We start from the raw sequence: 16,489 nt of genomic DNA on the forward strand, positions 1-16,489 counted from the left end.
GCTAGGACACATCGTGGCTTTTAGATACAACTACCACTGTGGACAGAGAAATGACGGAGATATTTCCCAGCCCCACTGATCCTGGATGCAAGAGGCACAGATTTAATCGCCAACATTGCTTTGGTGTGTGGGGAAGCCACAGCTCCTCAGTCCTTTAATCCTTCTGCTCATGGATGCACAGGGCATGGCTGCTTCTGTTAGTGCTTTTTCAATTCCTAGTCAGTTCTGGGAGTAGATATTAGAAGTCTCCCTCTTGAGTGACCTAGTTCATTTTTGGGCTCAGGGAATATTTAACACCAAATGGAACCCCTGCAAGAGGAGAATTTGAGGGAACAAATACAACTAGGATACTCACGTGAAGCTGCAGTCTCTGGAAGAAGTAGCATGTAAATTTAAAGCTAAGCCTTCTGTCTCCAGGGAATAATGACCTGTCTATGGAGGTAGAGGCAAATCTAAGCTGGGGCTCACTGAATTGCTATTTCAGTTTCACTAGGGCAGAGAACAAGAATCAGTCTGGCAGTCAGGACAACTAGTAATCAAATCTTATGTCAGGTGAAAGTTTAATTAGCAATGCCAGATGGAACAGCATCAACAGGAGGCATTGAATGCTCTTTTTCCCTCACAGGAATAGTCCTTGACGTAGCAGCACGGGTGCTCCTCTGAGAGGCAAGCTGAAACCTCTTCAGGCAGAAGAAGCAAATGAATCTACGTCTTTCATCTGTGGGATAAAGGCCATAAGTATTGGACCATTGGTTAACTGCTCCTGCTGCAGCAATTTTGTGACTGTAACAATCCCCTTCTCCCTTTTGTTTTCAGTTTCTGCTGCAGCTACTTAAGAGAGTTCAGTCTGAAATCATGAGTAGTTTGGAGACAACCCCATACGAAACTTTTTGTCCGGTAGATCAACTCCTTGCACTTCCATTTCTTACCCAGTTCCTACATCTCTTCCATAGAGGAAACAGCCGTAGTATTACTGAAGTAATTTTTAAATTTGTTTTGAAGCAGCCCTTTTACTAAATAAACTGCATCACTGTAGACCGCTCACTTCCATATTGCGTCTAAAAGTCATTACAGTACAATACTTCCCCACTAAACACTCCCAGGAGGCTCTCTTTATCTGGGAGAGGGTAATGGAATACTCACACCTAATCACCGTGATACAGAAATACAGTTCTTTAAAGGGCAAAATCAAATTTCCCTTAATATTTAAAATACCAACAATATACTTTGCACAAGCTAAGCAGTTAGGTAAGATTACAGGCTTACTGCTGCTGATTAGGATCATAGTGTCTGAAAAGGAGATAGGAAAAAGGAGGCATACTCTAGGGTCCAGTAATAATAACTGTTTGCAATTAAAAGGCACTTTATTAAAGATGAAGAAAGGTGTTTGACCAATCGCTCCTCAGTTCAGTTCCACCTGTAGTTAGTCAGTTTGAGTTAAGATCTATTCCTTACTATGCCAGAGTAAAACCCATCAGCGTTGACCCCTCAGGTTAAAGCCTCTTTTGCCTTCATTTCTGGTGTAAACAGGGCTTTCATCAGTCAGTAGTATTTACTTAGATCAATGACACATGGGCAACTTCTCAGAGCTCCCCTGGGATTCTTTTCTCTTTTCTCATTGCCGTACCCCACCTGTAACTTTGTTTTATTAGTCAGTGCAATGGCAGCAATTCTCTCTCTTGAGGTCACATTAGGAACTCCCACAGAAAATCATGTAATAGAAAACTGGATTGTCAACTAAACATTTTTTTTTAATGAAAAGTGTGTACTTGCTTCGGAGAATTCATAACTTCTGTTAAAAAATCAAAACCTATGAAACCTTTCACTTCTTGTGTGTGAAAATCTATCTTTCTTTTATAGGAAAAAATCCGTATGTTGGGGATAGCTGAGCAAATTCAACCCCTTTCTCCTGTGCAGCATCCTTGTCTCCCAAGAACCTGAGCTATGTCCCAGTTCTTCCTGCAATCCTCCACAGTCTGTCCATCTTCCTTCCTTCCTCCCTCCCTCCCTCCCTTCTTTCTTTCCTCTCTTCTTTCCTTCCTCTCCTTCTTCCCTCCATCCTTCCTCCCTCCTTTCCCCCCTCTCTCTTCTTTCCTTCCTTCTTTCCTTCTGTTTCTTTTCCTCCCTTCCTCTCTCCTTCATTCTATTTCAAAGTCAGAGTAAAAAATCCTGCCCTGGCAAAATGTGGGAAAATCTACCGTTCTGTATTATTTTAACCCTTAAGAGAAACCAAGTTAAAACCTGAAGCCTAGGATCCCTGGTGGTTAGATGGTTCTAAAGACATAGTAGATTTTCTTGATTTCACCTATAACAACACAGGAGCATACAAGTATGGAGAGGTCCAAACCATAACATTGAATGAGCACTGCTACTCTCAAAGTTACTTTGTTCAGAGTTGTCATTGCTGTATCCTGCCACTTCTTCCAACACTTGAGTTAGTTTAACAAGGCAGTTTTCTGGCTGAGACGAGGTGGCTGCAGCCGCGTATCATATCTCCCTTTGTCTGTGGTCACTGCTGTGCCAGCACTGGGATGATACTCCGCCTCGCAGGCAGATGCGTGAGCTCAGCCTTAGTGTTGTATTTCACTCAGAGATCTACTTAGTTGTACTCCAAGCTCTGGAAAACGTCTGCATGGCAGCATGATTTTGGGAGCTGCAGGAAACTGTACCAGAAATTATCATCCTACCTATTTATTAAAAAAAAGAGAATAAGTATTCTCTTATTGGACATGCCAGAGGTCCACTTCATCTTTAAATAGTAAAGCCATGATGTGTAACTTGATGACTGATTAAAAGAAAGTTGTATTTCCTAAAAGTATTCATAAAATATTCACGTTCACAACAAATCCTGGAGAAGGTCTTGTCAGAAGACAGCACATCATTTAATGGAAGAAAATAATTATTCACAGATTGCTTCTTTTTTTTTTTTTTTAAGCAATAAATACAGCTAATTTTCCTATATCACTTACTCGTGTTTACAAGTTTCACTCACTCCTTTAAAGCAGTCCTGCCTTCCCAGGACATAAGAATTGAAAAGGCATCATTTTTAATGGGCTTGCAGCTGATTAAAAAGTGTGACATTCAGAATGTGGCTGGAACATGGCATAAAAAAGTAATTACAGAACAATACATTATGTCATGGACAAGTGGTTAAACGTGAACGTGTGCTGGCAAATATTTTGCAGGAAAAGCCAGTGCAGACTAGGCTCTCGTATACAATCCGGGCTCTGCATGTTTCAGCTGAACATTAGCGGTGGATGTGTTTTTGGTACTGATAAGTCTCAAGGCCTGTTTTGCAATCACTGCAAGTTTCTCCTTTTCAGTCTACAATGCAGATTGATCTCTGTCCTAGTGGCAGGCAGGCTTCTGGCAAGCACAGCATGGCAAACAACCTTTGATTCCCAGGGGCAACATTTTGTGCAGTGAGCAGCAAAGATTTTTGTTTTTCATCTGATGTTTTATATTAGAGGCTGCTTCGTCTTCCTGGCTGCACCTACTGGGTAAATGAATATGCTGGGCTTGACCAGCCCTCATTTGCACAGGCCATGCGAAATTCATGTCCCTGAGCTAACAGGGGCCGCTGAGCACCACTGAGGAGCACTCAGCTCCAAAGGTACCCGAGGCCTTGGACATGTTTTTCTAGCTAGAAGAGCAGTTTCAAACAGCAGCCTGGATTTCATCAGGCAACTCACCTGCAAAAGCAGCCTGAATGATTCAAACTACTGAAAAAGGATTTGGAAATGCTTAACATCTTTCAAGATAAGGTCATGTGTGTGATGCTTTCATATGGCAAGATCTGCAACTCAGTAAGTTTCCAGAGTCCTGACTATGGTATGTTATTTTGAACAGTGTCTTCTCGTTTGAGCTGTCTCTCTCATTATAGCTATTGAGGTATATCACTATAATTATTCTTTGCATTGCTGTAACATCTCTGAGCCCTAGAGACAGAGCAGGAGTGTATGCTTCTAGGTGTGGCACCCACACAGAAAGGAGGGTAGAGCTTGCAGCAGAGCACATCCAACTGGTGGACCCAGAGAGGCCGGGAAACCCAAGGAGAGAGGAGGCCAGCTTGTTGGAAAGGACACAGAATAAGATTAATCTTGTTGATTTATTTTCTAATAGGTGTAATGGAAAAGAAGGATTTGAAGGAGGGATTTGTAGAAAAGTTAGTAGAGTCAGGTGCCACTCGGTGTATGGATCATAACATGTGGAGGTCTCCAGGTAGTTGAAGAAACACTGCTATATGGGCTGATTAAGTTAAATATTTCTGTGTGCTGGCCTTCCCCCTTCCTGCTTTTTGAAACTATTTCTATTTACTGCAAAGAATTAATTATTTTTCTTTCTTAGCTATAGTGATATTGGCTAGCCGCACTATAGAGATTAAAGGATTTTCAGTATATCCATTAAAAACCTTGTTAGAATTAACCTCAGATTCATAACTTAGCAGACAAAATGCACTCCGTGCTGAACTCAGCAATTCCTTTTTTTTTTTTTTTTAAAGAAAAGTAAGAATATCTATTTGGCTGCTTTTCAAGGAGAGTAATTCAAGAAAAAGGAAAGGAGGGAATAAAGAAAGGAAAGAAAATGTACCAGTACTGTTAGATTTATTGTTTTTATTATAATTTCTTTGGCTTATGTAAATTCAAAAGAAAATTTTCAGCCCATTAATCCATAATATAGACTAAAGTCCTCTTTGTACTTAATTAAAAATGGATAGATTGATACATAAAGGATGAGATTTTTCAGAAGTACTCAGTGTCCGCCTAACTGTGCTCTGACTGAAGTCAGTGGAGAAACTCCCACTGAATTCATTAAGAACAGAGTAGAAAAAGGTTGAGCATTTCTGAAAAACATACCCAAATGGAGTGTGGTAAGGGATTATTTTCAAAGCATTGCAAGGGATTTAACATTGTGGTTTCCACTAGGTTTTTTGGCTACAACACGGCTTAAGCTTTTTAAAATATACATCCTAAACAGGCTTTGTGGACTTTAAAGGATTCTCTTGAGCTGCTGTGGTTTAGTTCAGCAATTAAGATTGTTCAGAAGAAGAAAGCATCAAGCACATACGTAAGGAAACTGAGAGAGGTAGCAAGTAGCAGTGGCTGGAAACCAAAGCCAAACAAATGAAAATTGCAAGAATGGTTTTAAAAAAATTTAATGGATTTATTATTTGCCAGTGACACAAGCTTCTTAGGGCAGTAATAGCTTCCCCGCCTCTGACCTTTTGAAGTCCAAAGTGGAAACCTGAAAGTATGCACGAGCAAAGCAAGTGGATGAGTCCGGATGCAGTGTGAAAGGGGAACCACACTGCATGGGTAGTGCGCAACAGCAGAGCATACAGTTCACCGAGATCTTAAAAACTCAGGAAATTCGCTGCGATTCAAACACCAGGGCTGGTGGGTCAAAATTTCAAGCCAAGCTGTGCTTTCTGTTATAGGACCCTTTCAGTTAATCCTTACTTTTGGGGAAGACGTAGCGTGCGATACAGGACTCCTTCCTAAGGGAGCAGATTGAGAAGAAGATATAAAGTAAAACAACTGACCAGGCAGCTCTATCTATAACAAGCCAAACACCTAGGAAAACATATGGTCCCTTTGCCATCGCAGAGACCACAGGAGAGGCAGTTTAATGGTGCCCTGCACTGAATTTTTAGAGCCTTTCATACAATAAAAGATACATTTCATCTTTACGCCACCTGTCTAAATCACAAAAACGTAAATTCGATTAATGCTGAAAGGCAGAAGCCCTGAGCTGCTTCTTCGCTTTGCTATATGTAGTGCCGTGGCTAGCTCTGGTTTAATCTTCCGGGTGTAGTTCAATATATTTCTGACCCAGCCAGGTAGAACGGAAGCCTTAGCTATATTTGCAAGCTCTTGGAGGTTTTAAGACAACCCCACAGCTTTCACTGGAAGTAGTTTTTGCAGTGTACTAATAAATAATCTCAGGGAGAGCGCAGTTGTCCACAAGCAAACATCAGCTGCAGAACAAAAAACATTAGAAAAGGGAAGTATTGACTTTATTTTTGCAGCAGATGTCTTTGCTGAAGTCCCTCCATTCCCCACTACATTTCTGCCATGTTAATTGTCATAACTATCCCCTATAGTTCCTTAGTAGGAGAATTGTAACAATTAGCCCGTGACTTAACACCAGCTGTCTTGGCTTAGACAAGGCAATGTGTTTTGGACTCTGAACACCTGCAAACACAGTACATGGTGGATGTTTGGATGCTAAACCAAACAGCTGTTGTGTTTCAGATTCATCCTCTTGGGGGGGTAGAGGGAGAGAGCATGAAAAATGTCTGTATGTTCTACTGCTGTAATTTCCACTTTTGGAGCTTTATTCTGTGGATTTCATTTCAGTACGCGGAGTCTCAGCTGATTAAGGGATGGTCCTAGCCACTATCAGGAGATTGTACAATCTGTAGGATTCCATATGTTACATGGCTTTGTAAGTAGCTCTGAGGATCTAAATATAGTGAGGGGGAAAAAAACAACAACCCCACATTTATTTTGATTTATTTCCAATTACACCCTTTTCAGAGCTCTTAAAGGACAGTTCAGCTGGGTTTGTACGCTTCTCGATTAGAGTAATCTGGAAGCTGACAGTTAGCACTTTGGCAGTTTTACCCCAGTGAGTTTACTAACCAATGGGAGTTGCCGAGAACAGTGGTATCAAATTTACCGAAAGAGCCATGAATGCATTTCTTTTCCCCAGTAACTGTTAAGTGGGATTATTCAAGAAAGAGATTTAAATGTGGGTGGCATCAATTTGAAATGCAGATGGTGTATCTTATTAAACACCATTTTAGCTATTTGTAGTGCTCAGAACAGTATTTGCCCTGAATTTAAATAACGATATACAGTATTTGTTAAAAAACATGCTTGGGCATGTTTTGTTTAATTAGCAGCTTGAAATTTCCTAGCATATGGCTTGTCATTTGGTAAAAAGATATGCGATTATGAACTTCCTTGAAGTCTTACTATTTAAATGCAAAATTAACTTTCTATGTTCATCAGTTAATGGCAGACCATTAAATATAGTATTTACTAAACAAAAGACGTATAGGAGCAGCCCAGCATGGCTATGCCATCTGTACCTATCGCACTGTACATCTTTTAGTTCATAGAAAGTGGACTGGACCCAATCTGCTCACACAGTCCGTTATCAGAGTTTTCTGCACGTCAGTGCAAACGATATCATGTCTGTTTATTATCTTTAAAGGCCTAGATGCTGCTTTAGAAGCATCAATTTAATTTTTATACTTCAGGAAAGCAAATGGGCCATCTGCTTTATATATACAGTACTTTCTAAAGTGCTGCAGATTCTTCTCCCGTCCCGTTTTGGATGGCCTTTTAAAGTTTTTGGAACTTTTAGTTGCTTGCATCTTCATTTTTCATTAGGGAGTAGAAATGAGAGACTGGAAAATTGGAGGGTGATGTATATATTTTTTTCCAGAACTTATCTGCTTAGTGCCTTCTCCTCATCACAACAGGTGACTAATTCAGACTGACTCTCTTCTACCACCTCAAGCCAGTTCATCCATCTACCACCTTGATCACTCCGCAGTTCCAGCGGAGCTGATGAGAAGCTTGCCTCAGGCCAACCAACCCTCATTTCAAGCAATATTATGCACTCAAGTTACTCCAAGATTGGAAGACATTCATTTTTACTCCTGAAAATGACTTAGAAAGAAAAGAAAGAAGAAAGTGTCATGAGGAAGTGTGAAGGGAATGACCCCCAGCCCAACACGTAAGTTTTAAGTTTCCTTCAGAAGTCTTATTTCATGGCTTATTCACACTCCGCACTGACTTTTTCAGACGCAGACAGTAGGATTTCTCCCACCTGCATTATGGATGTCTACATATGAGCCAGGGGTCCTAAGCTTAGTGTTTATTTATCACAGAGAAATAGGTTATTTTAAGATGTGACTAGCCTCACCCATTTTACACATCTGCTTCAGGATGAATGAATAACAGCCCTGAAATGCATATTTCCCTTCACTGACTATGAAGGGAATGTAGACATCTATGCTGTATATATCTGCTTTCGGGCATACAGACCCCACCTGCACAGTTCACAAAACATCACAGCTAAAATCTTGGCCGCTGACAATAATGACGTATTCCTGTGAATTTCAGAAAAGCCAAGTTTTCATTGTCGGTTCTTTCTTATCACCAGTATTCTTTGGTCAGCAAAAGCAACATGCTCAGCGCCATTACAGGAACAACAAAAGCCATGCTCCTTTGCAGGATGAAGGGAGAAGGAGAAAGAGAACAAAGAAGATAAGAAGGTGGGACACCAGAAGGACGGTTCAAATTATTTTAATCTTTATTTCTTTGTGGATGTCATGTAACCTTCTTGGTTTAGCCACATTGCCAATATTTCTGCCTATATTTTTTAAACTTTCTTGCCACTCCTTAGCTCAACTGCTCTGACCACACTATCCCACCGTCTCACCAACCTACCTCACTGCCTCTTACTGTGACTTTTTCAAGTTTCTCTTTGTGATTTACATAGGCCTGACTCCTGGCTTTACCTCAACAGTTACATCCTTCTACTTGCTCTTCAGTATGTCCACCCTGCTCTTTTTGCTGATCACTGTGATATTTTTCTACTCCAACACTGTACCTTTCTTCCCCATTATTTTTCATCGACTCTGACTTTGTCTAACTGTCTAATGTGACTTCGCTGTTTCCCAGCTCTCTTTCCCAATGGAGATGAAGAGAGCTTTATCTCTTCAGTCATGGAAACTTGAGCAATGTTATGTAACAGAGTGAATGATACCAACATAGAACCATAATGTGCCTATTCTTTCCCTTCTGCAATATAGAAAATGACTCCTTCAAGGGGAGTGTTTTTCTCATTATTTTAATAAGTTCAAATCTTTTTTCTCTGCCCAGTAGCCTATTGTTTTTGTGAGTATGGAAGCAATGGTCACATTCAAGATCAAGGCCAAGGTGCTCAGCACTCGGCACACATACACAGCAGAGGCAGTGATTGAACTTAAGAAACAGTGATCACTTTTTTACATGGTTAATAAGAGGTTAGTTTGTGAGATTCTCAAGGTAGAGAACTTACTTTTTTCATAGTTATTTGCGTATGATAGTGTATATTGTGAATTCTGATCCAAGCAGGCAGGAAGGCAGGTCAAACTGCAAGGACTTTGGAGCAGGGTATTTCTACAACTATGTGTGCATGCACATACTACCTCCAGCAAGAAGGGGCTTGAAGCATCGGGATCTCTAGACCTAGTACTTACATGGACAGTGCTTGGGGAAAAAAAAAGAGAACAGCCACTACCACCACCTCAGCAAAGTCACAATGTTATAATTTCTTAATAGCATGCTCTATATCCAGTTTGGACTCTGGCTTATTCTTCTAATGAGGAGCTCTTTGAAGTCAGCATTCTCCAAACAAGTGTGTCATGTTTCCTTTCCAATGATAATTAATTCTGGACCTTTATTTATTTATTTTCTGGATCTCTCACTGCCTAAAATCTAGCCAAGATCAGATGGCGCTTCCTGAGATTTTTCCAAAGTTCTGATGGCCACCTCTTGTTGGCAAGGCTGGTAGCTAGGCTCCAGGCACTTCTCAAAGTCCTGGTAATACCTTTCCGCATCCCAGGTGCCTAAAAGCCTTGGCTCCTGTGCCAAGATCATTTCCCAACTTTTTCTTTAAAAACTCCATCAAGCATTATAGAAGAAATAAGCCATGTTTTGGTCCCCATTTAACATGTGTCACTGGGTATAGATGTCACTGGGAACAGTTTAGCTCAGGGAATATTTTTAAGAATCTGAACATTGTTATAAAGATGCAGTGATAATTCATTAACCCTTGGAGAATGCTTATGTTATATATTAATAGGACATTACTGTAACTTTTGGCCTTTGAATTGGTGGTTTATTTGGAATTAGTTTGCTGCAGGGACTACTTCATTCTGCATTCAAACATGATGAGTTAAAGTTTTGTTTTATCCTCTGATTGTATGTTCCTTGCTGGACAAAGGGCCGTTTTGTTTTTTTTTTTATACAGACCAGAAGAAAAAAGGAAAAAAAAAAAAAAAAGCAGTGCACTAGGTCATCCATCCCTTGTGGCTTTAAAATGTCACTCCAGCAGCAAAGCAGGTCCATCCACACAGGGGGAAACCAATGAGGCTTGACAGCAAGCAAGACTCCATTCGAGGAAGGATGGAAGGAAGAAATAATTCAAGCTTTTAAAAATACAAACACATTCTAGAAAATGGAAAGTAGGAGTCTGTGTCCCCTCCCTCCCACATCCAAATGGAATTCCGTGTGGTGTCTTTTTGACCTTCTCAGATATCTAAGCAACTTTTACGTCATCCAGTCAAAGGGGACTCCAAAAACACAGTCCCTATTAAAAAGAAATGGTACTAATGATTCACAATGGAGAACTTTTTCCTCTGAGTTACTGTGAAACAATACGTAAGTGAGAAGTTGGGGTCACTATGTTTCTGGATGTCATTTTTTAAAAAGAGGACAAAAAAAATCTTGGCAAGTTGTCATTAAAGATTTCATGGCAATATCTATAAGTGCAGGGATGCCTACTCTGTTGCCGTGGCAAAATTCACATTCGGATGATTACATTTTGCCTACTTACACTCAGCCTGCATTTTCAATTCCATATGTCATTCTTCCTGTATTCTCATCTTAAATTGCTGCATGGTGCTGCTGTGCATTATTAAACAGTTGCCATATTTCACCCCAGTGGATCTTGCATTTAAATGATAGATTTACAAAGTCTATGCTCCTTTGTTAGGTTTGCCTGTACAGCTGGTCGAGTTTTTTTCCAAGGAAAAGTTTCCCATCAGAAATAAACTTTAAAAATTACTGTTTTTCATTCAAAGTTGTCAAAATCTATTTTTCTTCTTCATTTTTTTCCCCAAAAGTTTGGGCCTTTCTAGAACTGAAAAGGAAATTAAGTAGATGTCCTAAATAAAGGAAACAGTGTAAATAATTTGAATGTTGTTATTAACCAAAAATTGAAAAAAAGTTTTGTAATTGAATACAGAAAATGATTCCAACAGTATTTTGGATAGCTGTTTTTGGCTTTATTAACTGAAGAGACCGAAAAGGAATCCATTTCAAACAATGCAGAATGAAAACAACGTCAGCGCCCTGAATATCGCAGCAAAAATCTTTCAATTGTTTCCAGCAAGTTCTTTTTATGTATCATATTTTGAAACTTGCAAAGTACTATTGTACCATTCAGAAAGAAAAACTGCCTCTAATTCTCTTTCTCTGTAGATGTATACATGAAATGAAACCCAAGTGCAATTCGTATTTTAGATTGCAAACTCAATGAGACAGGGATCGCTGCCCCATGAAATTAACCACATCATATGTGAGCTACAGAACCATTCCTAAAAAGAAGGGGTATTCGAATCTGTCCCTTGGAGAATACAGTGGCTGTCTAGGGGGGGATTGAAGAAATGGTAATATTTTGGAGAATTCTGTTTTGAGAAATGAAATTAAAAAAATGCAAGTAAGTACATGAGTTGGTTGAAATGAGACACTGATAAGAGCTATTACTGTAAAATATGTTTTATTTTTATTGTCACATCTAAAATAGCTCAGTGCTGTACATTATATATTTCAGCTACTGCTCAGTAGCGGCAAACCAAGAACATACGATAGATGGGTGCAGTCAGGAAAACCATCACAATGTACATGTACTGTGCTAGCCTGGGAATATAACAATCCCCAAATGAAAATTAGAACAGTCAATACCCTCGGAGGAGAACTTAGACTATTTTAAGACGTGTGGAGAGATCCCTAAAGACACAGATTCTCTAGAAAAGTTAAAAAAGCTTTAGAAACCCTATCTGCTTTTATCTGTAGACATCTTTGTTGTAGAGTTAGAAACAATATATTTCTCAGGATCAGACTTCAAACTAGGGCTGAATATCTCACTCAAAGGTTAACCTCTGCTGTGGCTCAAAGTATTGAACGCAGGGGGTGCCCTAGGCAATCGCCATTGTAGAAAAGATGCATGACATTTTGCAAAGCAAAGGAAAACCGGTATAGACCACGCATTTAGAAAGACATTGCCATGCCCTACTTTTTCGGAAAAGGTTTCCTTTGTGTTTACTAAGCCCATAGCCTCCCTGCCTGACCATTAGTCTGCTGAGAGACCGTAAACTGTTTCTGTAAGTGCTTGGAACAGACATTGATTCCTGCTTTCTCTATTTCCAGCAGTGCAATCATACAGGGTCTGGCATAGCTTTGCTAAGGTTGTTAGTGAGACATCAGGAGTTGGGGACTGTTGATACAGTAAAAGAGAGGCCTCCAATCACCATCAGTAGTGCATCCAATCCGTGTTTTAAAGGAAAGGTGAAATTACTGTGAAATGATCTGATTTAAAGAGCTGGAGCTCTGAGCAAAATAGCCAGGATAAAATCAGGAGTCAAACATGCTGAAGTTAGAAGAAAGCAACACCTTCCACCAGACTTACAGCGCTGAGGGGGCCTAAGGTCTGACTCAAAGGCAAATAGACCTTCCTCACGTGGCCCTCAAGGGTCATAGGCAGGTTTTGCCAAAGAGAGTAATTTCAGAAGGAAGGGCTGTCCACGAAGTGCTCCCTCCGGCCAGACACAAGTTGTGGTTTAGGAATAAGAGCTCTAAATGGCTTTTTTAACAGTGAACAGGACTCACTGGTTGAGAGAAGTTGCCTCACAAACCAAATACAGGCTTGCAGATCAAGGTAACAACCAGAAGCTAGAAGGTTCCTTGATGACTTTTGAAGGACTGGTAGTTTTTTGCATCCAGGTTCAGTAAGCAAGGAAGCATCTACGCAAGCTACATCTTGAATGATTTTAAAGAGCAGACATGCACAGGAGCTTTGTGATAATCCAGTTCAGAGGTAAATGATGTGTGGCTCGGTAAGACAAGGTTCCTACTGGACAAAAGGAGTTGTATGAATGGATGTAATCTGATTATGTAGAACATTTTATTTTCACATCATTCTGTGAACATTAGCTAACTAATCCTCACACACGCTGAAGCAGAGAACAGGGAAAGACAGTTACGCAGATGTTTCATGGTAAGCCTTTCATTTTCTCTTTTCTTATAGACTGTTTTTCATGGAGTAATTCTGTAGGTGAACTCATTGATAACCAGCCCAGTAAAAGAGGGAGCAACTATCAGGTGATGCACAGGGCATATTTTCTTAAAATAATCCTACCAGTGAAGTAATGGTGCCAGCAGAAATCACTCGTTTCAGTGGGACACTGCATAGTAAAAATGAAACAGTAAAATAAACAGTGACGCAGATGCTCAGGAGACTTCCTTCTGAGACTCCTGTTTCATTTTTAACCACAAAGGCAAAACTGTCCCTGTACTCTCTAAAGGTGTGCCATTGGAGGGTGGCCATGGCAGAGGATAGCCAGCCTAAGTCTTCCACAGCCCTATGCCTGCTCCTATTCCCACCCACTTACCTATCTGGCCAGGTTGCAGCAAAGGTGCAATGCCTCAGGGCATTGCACACAGGCTGCAGAGGAGTCCGACCAGCGAGTTCTTGTCTGGGCAATTTGTGGCTGGATTACAGCATTTCTCATCATGGGGTCCAAACCCAGTGAATGTGGGCCTATAGATTTGCCACCCTGAATTACGCCCTAGCCACCTTCCAGCCGTGCCATTTGGGACTATGATTTTGTTAGATCTGATTGCCTTTCAGGAGGGGTCAACACAGGCTTTTTAGGCAGTACGAAAGAATGTGATCTTTGACCAAATCCTGTTCCAAAGATTAAAGTAAATCTCCCTTTGTCTTTGTGAAAGTTTGCCTTTCAAATTACCCCCGTGTATGCACTGCGTGAGGGCATGCCACAAGGTGCTGAGCACCCTTGTCACATTGAAAAGACGGAGGGCTACGGTTAACTCAGCGCCTTTTCAGGAACAGTGCTTTTGGGAACATTTTATTCTGCCTTAATCAGGGCTGAATCCATACCCTAGCTTTATGCTAGAAGGAATCCTCCCTATTTCAGGTGGTTTTACTTCAGAAGAAATGTAAAACCAGTCTGCTGGCTAAATTTCATTTTGGATAATTACATTTGGCTCATATAAACTACTTTAATAGTTTCAAGAGGGAAAATGGCTCTCTGCTTACCCTTCTAGTGTTAGGAGAGGTTGAAATGGGTCTACCCGCCCGAGGGGTGGCTGCATTATAATGAGGGGTGAAATTCCCCCTGCACTGCTTGCATATTGTTCAGGGAACTCTATACTGCGTCTAGTCTACAAGAAAGATGGAGAGCTATTAACGTCTTTTTGAAACCTCACAACTCTCAATATATCTCCCTCAACCCTATTCCAATGTATCATACTCCCTCTCTGACAGCTCTTCTGGGTTGTCTTAAAAGGACTTATTCTGATCTCCTTATTTTCCCCCTGTAAGCTTGCTGGCTTCTTTCTTTTTCTCCTCTACCACCAGTCCCCTTCTGACAATAGCCACTCTGTCCCTGAGGTGGTCATCTCCTGTTATCATCCACTCACACCCAGGCTAGCTGCAGGCCTCCTTGGCTCTGCATCCATCATATTTCAAATTGTTAGGCCTTTGCAGACAAGGCAAACCTCTTGCCGTTGACCTGAGCACCCAGTTCTGCATTCCAATATAGCATCATCTATCCTTGCCTAGGCTCGTGACAAAATACAGTTCCCAAATTATTATTATCACTTCTTGAAATGAGCCTTCTGGAGCTTGGCTGTGGAAATGCATTTTTAGCTGACCATCCTTATATCTTTCTACAAGACTATTTTTCCCCTCTGTACCTAACCCAGTGTTTTTATAGTTTATTATAGGCATCAAATCCATCACAAGTTCCCCCTTCCTTGTTCTTTTTTGCCCTTCTTAAATTCCTCCAGTGGTCTTTTCTATCACACCATGCATTCCAGCTTTGATATTTCCTTTATCATCACTTTGTGTGTCATTCTCATGCCGGGAATGTCCTAATTTGTTATATCCCTTAATTCTGTGACCTAAAATGACACTCTTCCTGGATCAGGGAATCAATTGCATTATCTTTATGATTATTCATTAAACAAAACTTTCAGAGCAGCTAATGCATATGCATAAACATTGTTCACAAGGTCTGATTGTTCAAACATTCGTTCTGTGAATTCATTACTGCAAGATGACATTTTTTTCAGTATATGAAGAAAAGACCAAGAGATCTATATGGAGGACGGAAGCATTTTGAAGTGCAGTGGAAAGGATTTTCGGGCAAATCAAATGATATTTGGAAGAGAGGTCAATGCTACTAAATGGTAGGATGGGACTCTGTTTTCCAGACGCTTCTTGCAGAGTCTTTCTGAGTGTTACAGGTATCGGGATGGTGGATTAGATGGATTATCCCATCTGCTTAAGTGTAAGGATCGTGACATCACTTTTCCCTCACATTACTTCCCTCTTGCCTGTTGCTGAGCTTGTCCATTAGGTCAGATCTGACATTCAACAAAGACTTATGCCTATGTCTGATCTGAATGTTGCCAGTAGGCCTTCTGATTGCGACTGATATTGGTAGGAGTAAACTATTGGTCTGAGTCATTGCAGAGGCTGGAATTTCTGTGGGAAGGTATTGTATGTAATTCTGCTCACTAGATGTGGATTGATCTTGTTTTAGGAAGTAAAAAAAGATTTTCATTTTGAATTGTAGCTTTGGTGAAGCAATCAGCTTATTTCTGAATGATGTAATGCTTCCAATGGATCTGAGGATTCTGACCTTCCACAGTTATTCACACAGAAATGAACAGCCCTGTACTGAAAATAGCACAACTATATTCCCTAAATATCCTTATAAAATGAGAAAGAAATCAATGAAACATTGTATGAAAAAAAGTTTCATAAATATCTCCTAAGCAAAATGTTTTGTTATGGCATGAAGTTATTTCCAAAAGCAGTGAGCGTTTAATATTTCATACAGTAGATCTTCCTCCAGAGCCACTGTTTTTATTAGCTACTGATATACACAGCACTTACTATTTCACTGTGTTCTTCTCTTGAATATCCCCATATCATTAATATTTTCTCACTAAATATTTAAATACCTTTTTTTTGTCACTTTTTGCATTTTTTCTCCCTCAGAGTCGTCCCATGGGCTTAAATACTATGTTTGCATATTTATATAATAATGTGATTTGATGAAACACCAAGATGCAAGAAGATGCAAGAAGCACTATGAATGCTAGGCAGCCTATGAACAGGAATTCAAGACATCTGCCATAAATTATAGCAATGCTTCAGGTCGCTGTACTCTAAGAGAGCTTTGTTAAGGTCAGCTATGTGTCATGCCATAAGCAAGAGCTACCTGGAAAAGGAAATTCAGGTTCTATAGATGATTCTTAAATCTTGGAAAACTTTGAATCTCAAATCAATGGCAAAAGGAAAATACATTATTTTATTTTGCTGGGGTTTTTTTCTGCAGAAATTTAATACTCCAACATTTCATTCTGAATCCATCAAGATATAATCACAACAAGAC

The 16,489-nt window shown here is 40.2% G+C and overlaps 1 long non-coding RNA gene across 4 annotated transcripts in view; it reads left to right on the forward strand.

The window, feature by feature from the left end:
• Positions 1 to 16,489, forward strand: part of LOC104148584 (uncharacterized) — a 136,122-nt gene that overhangs the window by 99,548 nt on the left and 20,085 nt on the right. Inside the window, exons 4-5 of one of the 4 annotated variants that reach the window (XR_011141146.1) lie at positions 7,493 to 7,749; positions 8,179 to 8,351. The exons of the other annotated variants lie outside the window; for them this stretch is intronic. This is a non-coding gene — a long non-coding RNA (uncharacterized lncRNA). Of the gene's footprint in view, positions 1 to 7,492; positions 7,750 to 8,178; positions 8,352 to 16,489 lie in introns of those variants that run through there. 4 annotated transcript variants of the gene reach the window in all.

Source organism: Struthio camelus, chromosome 4 (genome assembly GCF_040807025.1).
Source record: "Struthio camelus isolate bStrCam1 chromosome 4, bStrCam1.hap1, whole genome shotgun sequence".
NCBI lineage: Eukaryota > Metazoa > Chordata > Aves > Struthioniformes > Struthionidae > Struthio > Struthio camelus.